The sequence below is a fragment of the Schistocerca piceifrons genome, chromosome 2 (assembly GCF_021461385.2).
Source record: "Schistocerca piceifrons isolate TAMUIC-IGC-003096 chromosome 2, iqSchPice1.1, whole genome shotgun sequence".
NCBI classification, from domain to species: Eukaryota; Metazoa; Arthropoda; class Insecta; order Orthoptera; family Acrididae; genus Schistocerca; species Schistocerca piceifrons.
This window is the reverse complement of record NC_060139.1, coordinates 503063101-503073154: the sequence shown is the minus strand read 5'-3', so window position 1 is coordinate 503073154 and position 10054 is coordinate 503063101. Positions and strand designations below refer to the sequence as shown.

The 10054-nt window shown below is 42.6% G+C and overlaps 1 pseudogene; it reads right to left on the bottom strand.

Annotated features, from left to right (window-relative positions):
• Nucleotides 1-8852: 8852 nt before the first annotated feature.
• On the bottom strand, nt 8853-8970 carry LOC124778065 (annotated as a pseudogene).
• Between the last annotated feature and the right edge of the window lie 1084 nt (nt 8971-10054).

Below are 10054 nucleotides of genomic sequence, written 5' to 3'. Positions count from 1 at the left end.
CACGAAAAGCATTATTCAACATGGTGCGTTACTGTCAGGGTTCCTCCGAGCCATAATCCGTAGGTAGTGGTCATCCACTGCAAGGCCCTTGGGCGGCCTGAGCGAAACATATCATTGGCAGTTCCTGTCTCTCTGTATCTCCTCCATGTCCGAACAACATCGCTTTGGTTCACTCCGAGACGCCTGGACACTTCCCTTGTTGAGAGCCATTCCTGGCACAAAGTAACAACGTGGACGCGATCGAACCGCGGTATTGACCGTCTAGGCATAGTTGAACTACAGACAAGCCTTCCCGTTGGAATGACTGGAATTGATCGGCTATTGGACCCTCTCGGTCCAATAGGCGCTGCTCATGCATGGTTGTCTACATCTTTGGGCGGGTTTAGTGACATCTCTGAACAGTCAAATGGATTGTGTCTGTGATACAATACCCACAGTCAGCATCTATCTTCAGGAGTTCTGGGAACCGACGTGATGCAAAATTTTTTTAAATGTGTGCATTTTTCTGAATTTTTCAACTGCATGAAAGAAAGAAATGAATTTCCGATAAGCTGTGAGAGTTTGTTCCTCTCCGTTTAAATGTTCATTCTAAATTATGTCATATGCTTTATAGTTTTTTGATAGGGTAATTAGACACCATCATCGGGTGTAGATACAACTGTTTCAACTGATCAGCTTTAGGACTGATAGTCCTGTGAGCATGGCCTGTTCTTCTTAGGATTTAGTTTTAGAGTCAGAAAGAAAAATCCTTCGTACCTGATACAGCAGCGGCAATATTCTTAGGGATGGTGCTTAGGTACAACTGGATGTTGCCATCAAGTAAGCCCTGGTTACATGAATGTAACACACATGAAGAATCATTCGTATAAAACGAGAAAAACAGTGGAAAAATGACTGTGTCAGAGACTCGAGTATATACATTTTTTTAGGTAGATGTCGGGCTACATCACTGCACCGATGAGGAAATTCAGCTATTCATATTTTTCGTAACTAATTAATCGAAATCACCAATAATAACGTTGCTGAAATTAAGCAGTGCTGAAATGGTTGCTTCAGGTTTGTCTATGACATATTTGATTTCATTATTTCGGTTAATACTGTAGCTGTTCTATGGTGATTTTGAAAGTCTGATTGATATTTATAGTGGATACTGTAAGTCCTGAGCATTACGGGTCGCACAAAAATGGTTCAAATGGCTCTGAGCACTATGGGACTCAACTGCTGAGGTCATTAGTCCCCTAGAACTTAGAACTAGTTAAACCTAACTAACCTAAGGACATCAGAAACATCCATGCCCGAGGCAGGATTCGAACCTGCGGCCGTAGCGGTCTTGCGGCTCCAGACTGCAGCGCCTAGAACCGCACGGCCACTTCGGCCGGCACGGGTCGCACACCGACTAGTTGTGAACGACGTTTTTGATATAAGATAATCGTTTGTACTAGACATGTTTATTTCAAGTTTTCAGATGTAACCTGGGCTGAGAGTACTTATATTTGAGTTTGTATTGACAACGCTGCACTCATCTGATCAAAAATTACTGTTCGTCATAACACCATACTTCAATAATACGCATTATAATTAAACTCGTCTACTTTTAAATAGTCATCATAATTGAAACTTACCTACTTCTGTCTTGAACTTCTCTAACCAACCAACACAATTAATGGATCTAAATTCCACGCTTCGACTCATGAGGGGCGAAATATCGAAGATTATGTGTAGGGAATCCATGTTGCACTTCATATAGGAGATTGTTCTAATGAACGATCATAAAACATATTCCATAATTGTACAAAAGATTAACGTCAGTGACGAATATCTGTGATTATAAACAACAATCCAACAACATTTCCTGGAAACAGAAAATCATTAACTTCGTTTAAAATCGCTAGTTGTCCTTCGGTTGCGCCAGTGACGTACAATATACTATCGCTGTATGTGGTGCAAGATCTTTCGCATAATCTCTGTAAAAACGTACGGGTGCCATCCACTCTTGAACTGTTTTAGCCCTTTTTCTATTCCATGACCAGTTATCTCCATGTCTTCCGTTTCGGCGCTCGTGCGATGAATGAAAGATGAAACCGTATTATGGATCTTCACTAGTGAAACAAATTCGGAAGACCGAATGCAGTATTTCGCCATTGTATCTTAATCGTGTTAACTATCATGTAATAGCCTTGTGTAAAGCACACTGCTGCGCAAGTGAACCTCAGCTAATCCTGTCGCTTTTTTCTTTTTCAGTTTCAGCAAATTCCGTAAGTTTTGTAGATGTTCGTTAAGTTTGGTAGTTTTCCGAGCTCATCCTAGGTTTAGGTTCCTTTGAAGTGGTATTACTACATACCTGCATTAAGAAGTGTGTCAGATGTGGTAAGCAACCTACATCTAGCACTTTGACACGGTTCGGGGAAGAAATATAAGGTCTAATCACGTTAACCAAGACGATTATTTGTAGCATAGTCGCGACACGAGCAGGAAGAATTCTCGGAACGTAAAGTTTCTGGAAGACAACTGTTTTATTGCATTGATTATGATTTGTTGAGATAACGTCAGTACTGACTCCAGTATTTACAGAGATCAGAAGAGACACTTGCACTTAAATACATCTGACAACATACTCATCATGTGACATCTTTTTGCCCGCAGATCGTGGTCGTGCGGTAGCGTTCTCGCTTCCCACGCCCGGGTTCCCGGGTTCGATTCCCGGCGGGGTCAGGGATTTTCTCTGCCTCGTGATGGCTGGGTGTCGTGTGATGTCCTTAGGTTAGTTAGGTTTAAGTAGTTCTAAGTTCTAGGGGACTGATGAACATAGATGTTAAGTCCCATAGTGCTTAGAGCCATTTGAACCATTTTGTGACATCTTTTCATTGTTCTCATCAATAGACATTATCGATTACACTTTTTTTTTGCAAATTACAGGTGCTAACACTATGCCAAATACAATCCTTTTTGTCTGGACCTGGCAGCAAGAACAACTAGCGTGATACTAAGAGAAACCAGGCGAGGGTGCAGGCGCTTCGGAACAAATATCGAAGGTTCAAAATGGTTCAAATGGCTCTGAGCACTATGAGACTTAACATCTATGGTCATCAGTCCCCTAGAACTTAAAACTACTTAAACCTGACTTAACCTAAGGACATCACACAACACCCAGTCATCACGAGGCAGAGAAACTCCCTGAACCCGCCGGAAATCGAACCCGGGAACCCGGACGCGGGAAGCGAGAACGCTACCGCACGACCAAATGTCGAAGGGGCACCAACTAATTTTCCTTCAGTTTTGTGTTTGTGGCATGAATTATTAGACAGTTGCTCCTTTTTCTTCTATTTCCTCCCTTCTTCTCCATATTAACTTATTTATTCTTCTGTTTGGAATTATTTTCCTTCTCACTCATAGTTTTTCTTCAGTGCTTCCGTATTTAAATTCTTCTTAGCATCAACTGAACTTTCCGTCGATGCGTGGCAGAACACGATAACAATATAATCGGAAACACTTCCTAATGCAAAATTTTTATTCTAATGTTCGTACCGGTATTACTAAAATCTAATAGAAAGGGAAAAAAGGAAATTTAGTTTGGTCATTTCATACTAAGCTGGCATTCTAAGCAAACTGTTTACTGATTTCTAGTGATGTCCATGGTTTTCTTAACAGAATCATACTAAGCAGGCATTGTAAGCAAACTGTTTACTGATTTCTAGTGATGTCCATGGTTTTCTTAAAAGAATATAAAACTTCGCAATATACATTGCATGCGCGCCACTAACAATGCATATCTATCTCGACAAGTTGGTGAACTATGGGGTTCCACGGTAGACGATGCTCCCCCCCCCCCCCCCCCAACACTACCACCATAATTGGGATGTAACCACATTTCTCCATGAGACGTTTACCGAGCGTCGGGTCCGAAGGGGGAAGGGGAGTACCGTTGCCTGGCCCCCTCGGTCTCGCGATCTCACTCCACTGGATTTCAGTACATGGGGTTTATCAGAGACACTGTTTATAGAACAAAGGCTAGAGATCCGGATCTACACCGAACGAGGTGGTGCAGTGACTAGCACACTAGACTCGCATTCGGGTGGAAGACCGTTTAATCCCACGTCCGGCCGTCGTGATTTATGTTTTCCGTGATTTCCCTAAATCGCTTCAGGCAAATACCGGGAAGGTCCCTTCGAAAGGGCACGGTCATCTTCCTTCCCCATCCTTCCTTAATCCAATGAGACCGATGACCTTGCTGTTTGGTCTCCTCCTCCACATCAACCCAAACCCAACGCCGGATCTACACCGCAGTGGAGGCCATAATACTTGTCATGCTTAAACATGTGTTACGGTATCTATCGAGCTACAAGCGGTGCCCACATTCAATTTTACCAACACGAAGAAAAATGTTTGAGCTCCCGTGTACAATCTTGGACAAACGAAGTTCTAAACCTTAACAGGTTCTGAAGTACAAAAATAAATGTCTTAAAAACGCTTCCTAACACAAAATTTTGTATTAGATATCTACAAATACCCGGTTTTCAAAGGTGATTATTCAAATGTTCAAATGTGTGTGAAATCTTATGGAAGTTAACTGCTAAGGTCGTCAGTCCCTAAGCTTACACACTACTTAACCTAAATTATCCTAAGGACAAACACACACACACCCGTGCCCGAGGGAGGACTCGAACCTCCGCAGGGACTGAAGTACAAAGAAGTATTTTTGTATGCTTCTTAACCTGGACATCCTGTACTTTTCCACAGTGCCACCACGTAATTTTACACTCACTGCTCTGTGTCAAGGTTTACAGATTGTCTTTACCATTGAATAAAAATTTCATATGCTGTTGGTACTATATAAGACAGGTCTGTAGTTGCAACAATAACTTTCTTGCGAGGTTGTCTGAAGTATGGGATGATTCACCAGTTTTGGTAAGTAGTGACTGGTTCATGTCGGCCAGTGTGTCTTCCGTATCTTCTGCATGAAAAATATCTGTGAGTGTTGTACTTAATTTTTCTATGTCTGTGACATTCAGTTGCCACCGGACGATGGCCTGAGAAGCCGAAAGGCGGTTCGTGATCAAATAAATATAGTTTTTCACAAAATTAGGAAGTGTTTCCTAATTAATATTATTTAAATTTAAATGCTTCGAACGTGCTTCCTTTCACAGAGTTTTCTTTATTTGGCAGTCTGTCCTGCATCATTCTTTCAACGTTACATTACTTTAGTCCGTACTGCTAGGGGCAACTTGGTTTATACATCCAATGAAAGTTGTACTTCTTGCGCCGTCACTAGTGCTGCATAATTTGCTGCATTGCAGTAGAGAAGGTACGGCTGGGAAGTCGGAGGACTCGAAGCTACGAACCTGGAGACGGTACCGTGATGAGCCGCAGAGACACCGGTAGCCAACATGTTGGGAGAAGTGGATTCACGTGTTCACATTCGCAGCACATGAACTGCTCCCCCCCACCGCTGGCTGGGCGCCACCTCACCCTACCTCCTAAGTAGCCACACTTTGCAGCCAGTCTGCTGCTGCCACCGACACACACGGAACACGACGAACGCCAGAGAGCTGAGTTGTGAGCGTTCTTATCTGACACGCACGGTTCCTTTGCTTTCCCGTCCGCAAAGCAAGTAATTGTTCGCACCTATTGTGCTAACTGCCCTCTGAGATGAAAGTCGGCGAGTGACAGACGGCTATTCAAGAGTATTCTTTAATGGTCTGAGATTTATTTCACAGTTAGGTAAGTTAGGTTCTGCATACAAATTGAACCTTGGGTTCTTGATTCAGATGCAGGGTTTTTTGCATGATACTCCTGTTAGGCATGAGGCGAAACTACGGGCCTCATGGAAAAAGGGTGACCCGGCTGAGTCACGCAATTTGACTCTTAGTCTGCTCACGATACGCGGCCGTTAATTGCACGTTTTGATCACGTAGGCTCACGTGAGTATCAATGAACTATACTTGACGGGATGTATCTGGAACAACTTAGGTGATTAGAAAGTTAGTAGACAGGAATACAATTAAGTACCGCCGGCCGGTGTGGCCGTGCGGTTAAAGGCGCTTCAGTCTGGAACCGCGTACCGCTACGGTCGCAGGTTCGAATCCTGCCTCGGGCATGGATGTGTGTGATGTCCCTAGGTTAGTTAGGTTTAAGTAGTTCTAAGTTCTAGGGGACTGATGACCACAGAAGTTAAGTCCCATAGTGCTCAGAGCCAATTAAGTACTTAGCTTTAATTCAGCATCAGCGGTGAACGTCGATCTTGACTTTGTACAATAATATTTACAAGTACAGTTATAGAGTGAACTGCGAATACTTCTTTACAATTCTGATTGCTTCATACATGTAGATCAATTGTCAATGAATAAACTGTATGTGGCCCCTGGATGGGACGTAGTTACTGACTTAGCTGAAGGCTATGATAACTAGCGTCTCTGCAAATGAGATCTCTGAAGCTGTAACAAGTGAACCATTCCTATTAAAGTCGGCTGTAGAAATAGCCAGTGCGCTAGCTTGTCTCGTAAGACCAACCGAGTGGCGGCTCTCGGTCTGCTAGCGTCGACAGTGGCGACTCGCGGGTACGATGTGTACTGACAGACCGCGGCCGATTTGAAGCCTACAACCTAGCAAGTGGTGCCCTGCGGTGACACCACAACTCCAATGTTCCCATTCTTTTTCTTTGCTCTCATTTTTCGCTCTTGCCTCTATACCTCGAATCCTTGGTACCTTATAACAAAATTTACTTGTTTTATATTATAGTTTATTAACTAGAGGTCAATTTTTTTCTTTTTTTGAATGGGTTGTTGTAGCCCGCCCCGAATTGCTCTCCTGTGCCACTATCTTCATCTCGCAGTAGCACTTGCAACCTACGTCCTCAATTATTTGCTACTTCTCATTATTTTCGTCTTTCTTCTATTTACTCTCAATCCATGTTCTGTACTCATTAGACGATTCATTCCATTCCACTCAGCCTGTAATTCTTCTTCACTTTCTTTCACTGAGGACAGCAATGTTATCATCGAATCTTATTATTGATATCCTTCCACCTTGGAATTTTATTTTACTCTTCAACTTTTTTTAAATTTATTTTTTATTTTTATTTCCGTCATTGCCTCTTCGATGTATGGGTTGAACAATAGGGGCGAAAGACTACATTCCTTCTTACATCCATCTCAGTCCGAGGACACCGTTCTTGGACTTCCACTCTTACTTTTTCCTCTTGGCATTTGTATATATTCTATATTACCCTCTTTCCCTATAGTTGACCCCTATTTTTCTTAGAATTTCGAACATTTTGCACCACTTTACAATGTCGAACGCTTTTTCAGGTCGAGAAATCCTATGAACGTGTCTTGATTTGTCTTCAGTGTTACTTGCATTATCAACAGCAATGTTAGAACTGCCTCTCTGTTGCCTTTACCTTCCCTGCAGCCAAACTGGTCGTCATCTAACGTACCCATTACTTTTCGTTCTTCTGTGTCTTATTGTTGTTACTTGGATGCATGAGCTGTTAATCTGACTGTGCAATAGTTCTCACAATTTTAGGCTTTTGCAATGTTCGAAATTCTGTGGATGATGTTATTGCAGCAGTCATATGGTATTCGCCAGATTCTTAGATTCTGCACACCAACGTGAATAGTCGTTTTGTGCCACTTCCACCACTGATTTTAGAAATTCTGATGGAAGTTTATCCAGCTTGCTGCCTTATTCGATTTTAAGTCTTCCAAAGCTCTTTCAAATTCTTATTCTAGTACTGGATCTCCTATATCTTCTATATCGACTTCTGTTTTTTCTTCTACCACTTCATCAGACAACTCTACCCCCTCATAGAGGCCTTCAGCGTACTCTTTCCACCCATCCGCCCTCTTCTCTGCATTTAACAATGAAATTCTCATTGCACTCTTAATGTTATCACCTTTGGATTTTAATTTCACCGAAAGGTGTTCTGACTTCTCTGTATGCTAAGTCAGTCGCTCCGGCAATCGTTTCTTTTTCGATTCCTTCACATTTTTCGTTCAGCCATTTCGCCTTGGCTTCCCTGCATTTCCGATTTATTTCATTCCCAAGTGACTTTTACTTGTGTATCCCTGTATTTCCCTGAACATTTTTGTACTTCTGCCTTTCATCGATCAACTAAAGTATTTCTTCTGTTCCGAGGCTGCTGGATCTGGAATCTTGTCGGTCTGGAACTACCGCTGCTCTCTGGCTTTGCTTGACGTTTGAGGGCCCCTACACACGCCTTTTTGAGGTGTTTTCTTGGAGATGATAGCTGATTGTGTCGCTTTTTACCGCCAGTTTACAATCAGTGAGCTTGAAATCAGCGCTTTCTCAGTGTGTGTTGCCTCTTAATGGACTGACGAAAGTGGTTTGGACTTTACGTCTCTACCTGAGGTACAAGGCTTACAGCTAACCTTCATACCTAATTTTTTTTCTAGCAACCTATCATAATTCGCCCGTTACACTGTCAATGCAACGGTCATTTATGTCACATATTTTGATACTTGCAAACTCACTCATCAAAACCTATGGATGAAATATCTATATACATAATACAGTGTATGGAGATCTCTAATCGCGAGTCCTGCTTGAACTTGTCTGTTCTTCTGGCTACAGTTCTATTCCACATTCACTTTAAGTTAAATAGTAACGCATTATACTTCAAGGTACTCCATCTTCAAGCCACAACTGGCCCACCGGGACCAACCGACCGCCGTGTCATACTCAGTTGAGGATGCGAATAGGGGGGCAGGGCGTGGGGGCGTGTGGTCAGCACACCGCTCTCCCGGTCGTATTGATGGTTTTCATTGACCGGAGCCGCTACTCTTCGGCCGACTAGCTACTCAATTGGCATCACGAGGTGAGTGCACGCCAGAAAACAGCAACAGCGTATGGCGGCCTGGATGGTCACCCATCAAAGTGCCGGCCACGCCCAACAGTGCTTAACTTCGGTGATCTGACGGGAACCGGTGTATCCACTGCGATAAGGCCGTTGCCCATTATACTTCAAAATAAAGCAAAATATTACTGTTACTGATGATGCTGCGAAAACCATTACTCCACCATAGGTGCTAAGTGATCGAAATGCTGTAGCTATATTGTGCTACGAGTATGTGCCAATTTCGTAACCTGCGGAATCCAGCGGGCCGACAAATGCTTTCTAATGCTCCAGTACAACAGTCGCTAAGCTATAACTTCATCTCTAGTGCCCTGTCCCAAAATGGATGCACCCGACACACTGCATACAGAAAGGACAACAGCAGCAGGATCTAATTTGATACCATGGTTTCCACCAGGTCTCAATCTGCAATGATAAAGACAAAGCTTAGACTGGATTTTATTTCAGCAGTCACACACTACTTACATCACAGTAATGGTCGTGGGAAGAACTGACTCAGTATATAGGAAAGTCAAAACAACATTCGGTGAAATTAAAAGCAAGGGCTGTTACATAAAGAGTGTAACAGGAATTCCATTGTTAAAAGTGAAGGAGAGAGCTTATAGGTGGAAAGATTAAATTGACGGCCTCTATGAGGGGGAAGATTTGTTTCATGTGATAGAAGAAAAAACGGGAGTCGATTTAGAAGAAATGGTGAATCCAGTATTAGAATGAGAATTCAAGAGAGCTCTGTAGGACTTAAGATCAAATAAGGCGGAAGTGATAGATAACATTCGATCAGAATTTCTAAATCATTGGGGGAAGTGGCAACAGATCGACTTTTCACGTTGGTGTGTAGAATGTGAGAGTCTGGCGACGTACCATCTGACTTTCGGAAAAATATCATCCATGCAATTCCGAAGACCTCGAGAGTTGACAAGTGTGAGAATTATCGGTCAGCTTAAAAGCTCATGCATCCAAGGTGCTGATAAGAATAATATACAAAAGAATGGAAAAGAAAATTGAGGATGTGTTGGATGACGATCAGTTTGGTTTTAGGGAAGGTAAAGCCACCAGAGAGGCAATGATGACGTTGCGGTTGATAATGGAAGCAAGACTAAAGAAATATCAAGACATGTTCTTAGGATACGTCGGCCTGGAAAAAGCATTATACAATTTAAAACGGTGTAAGATGTCCGAAAC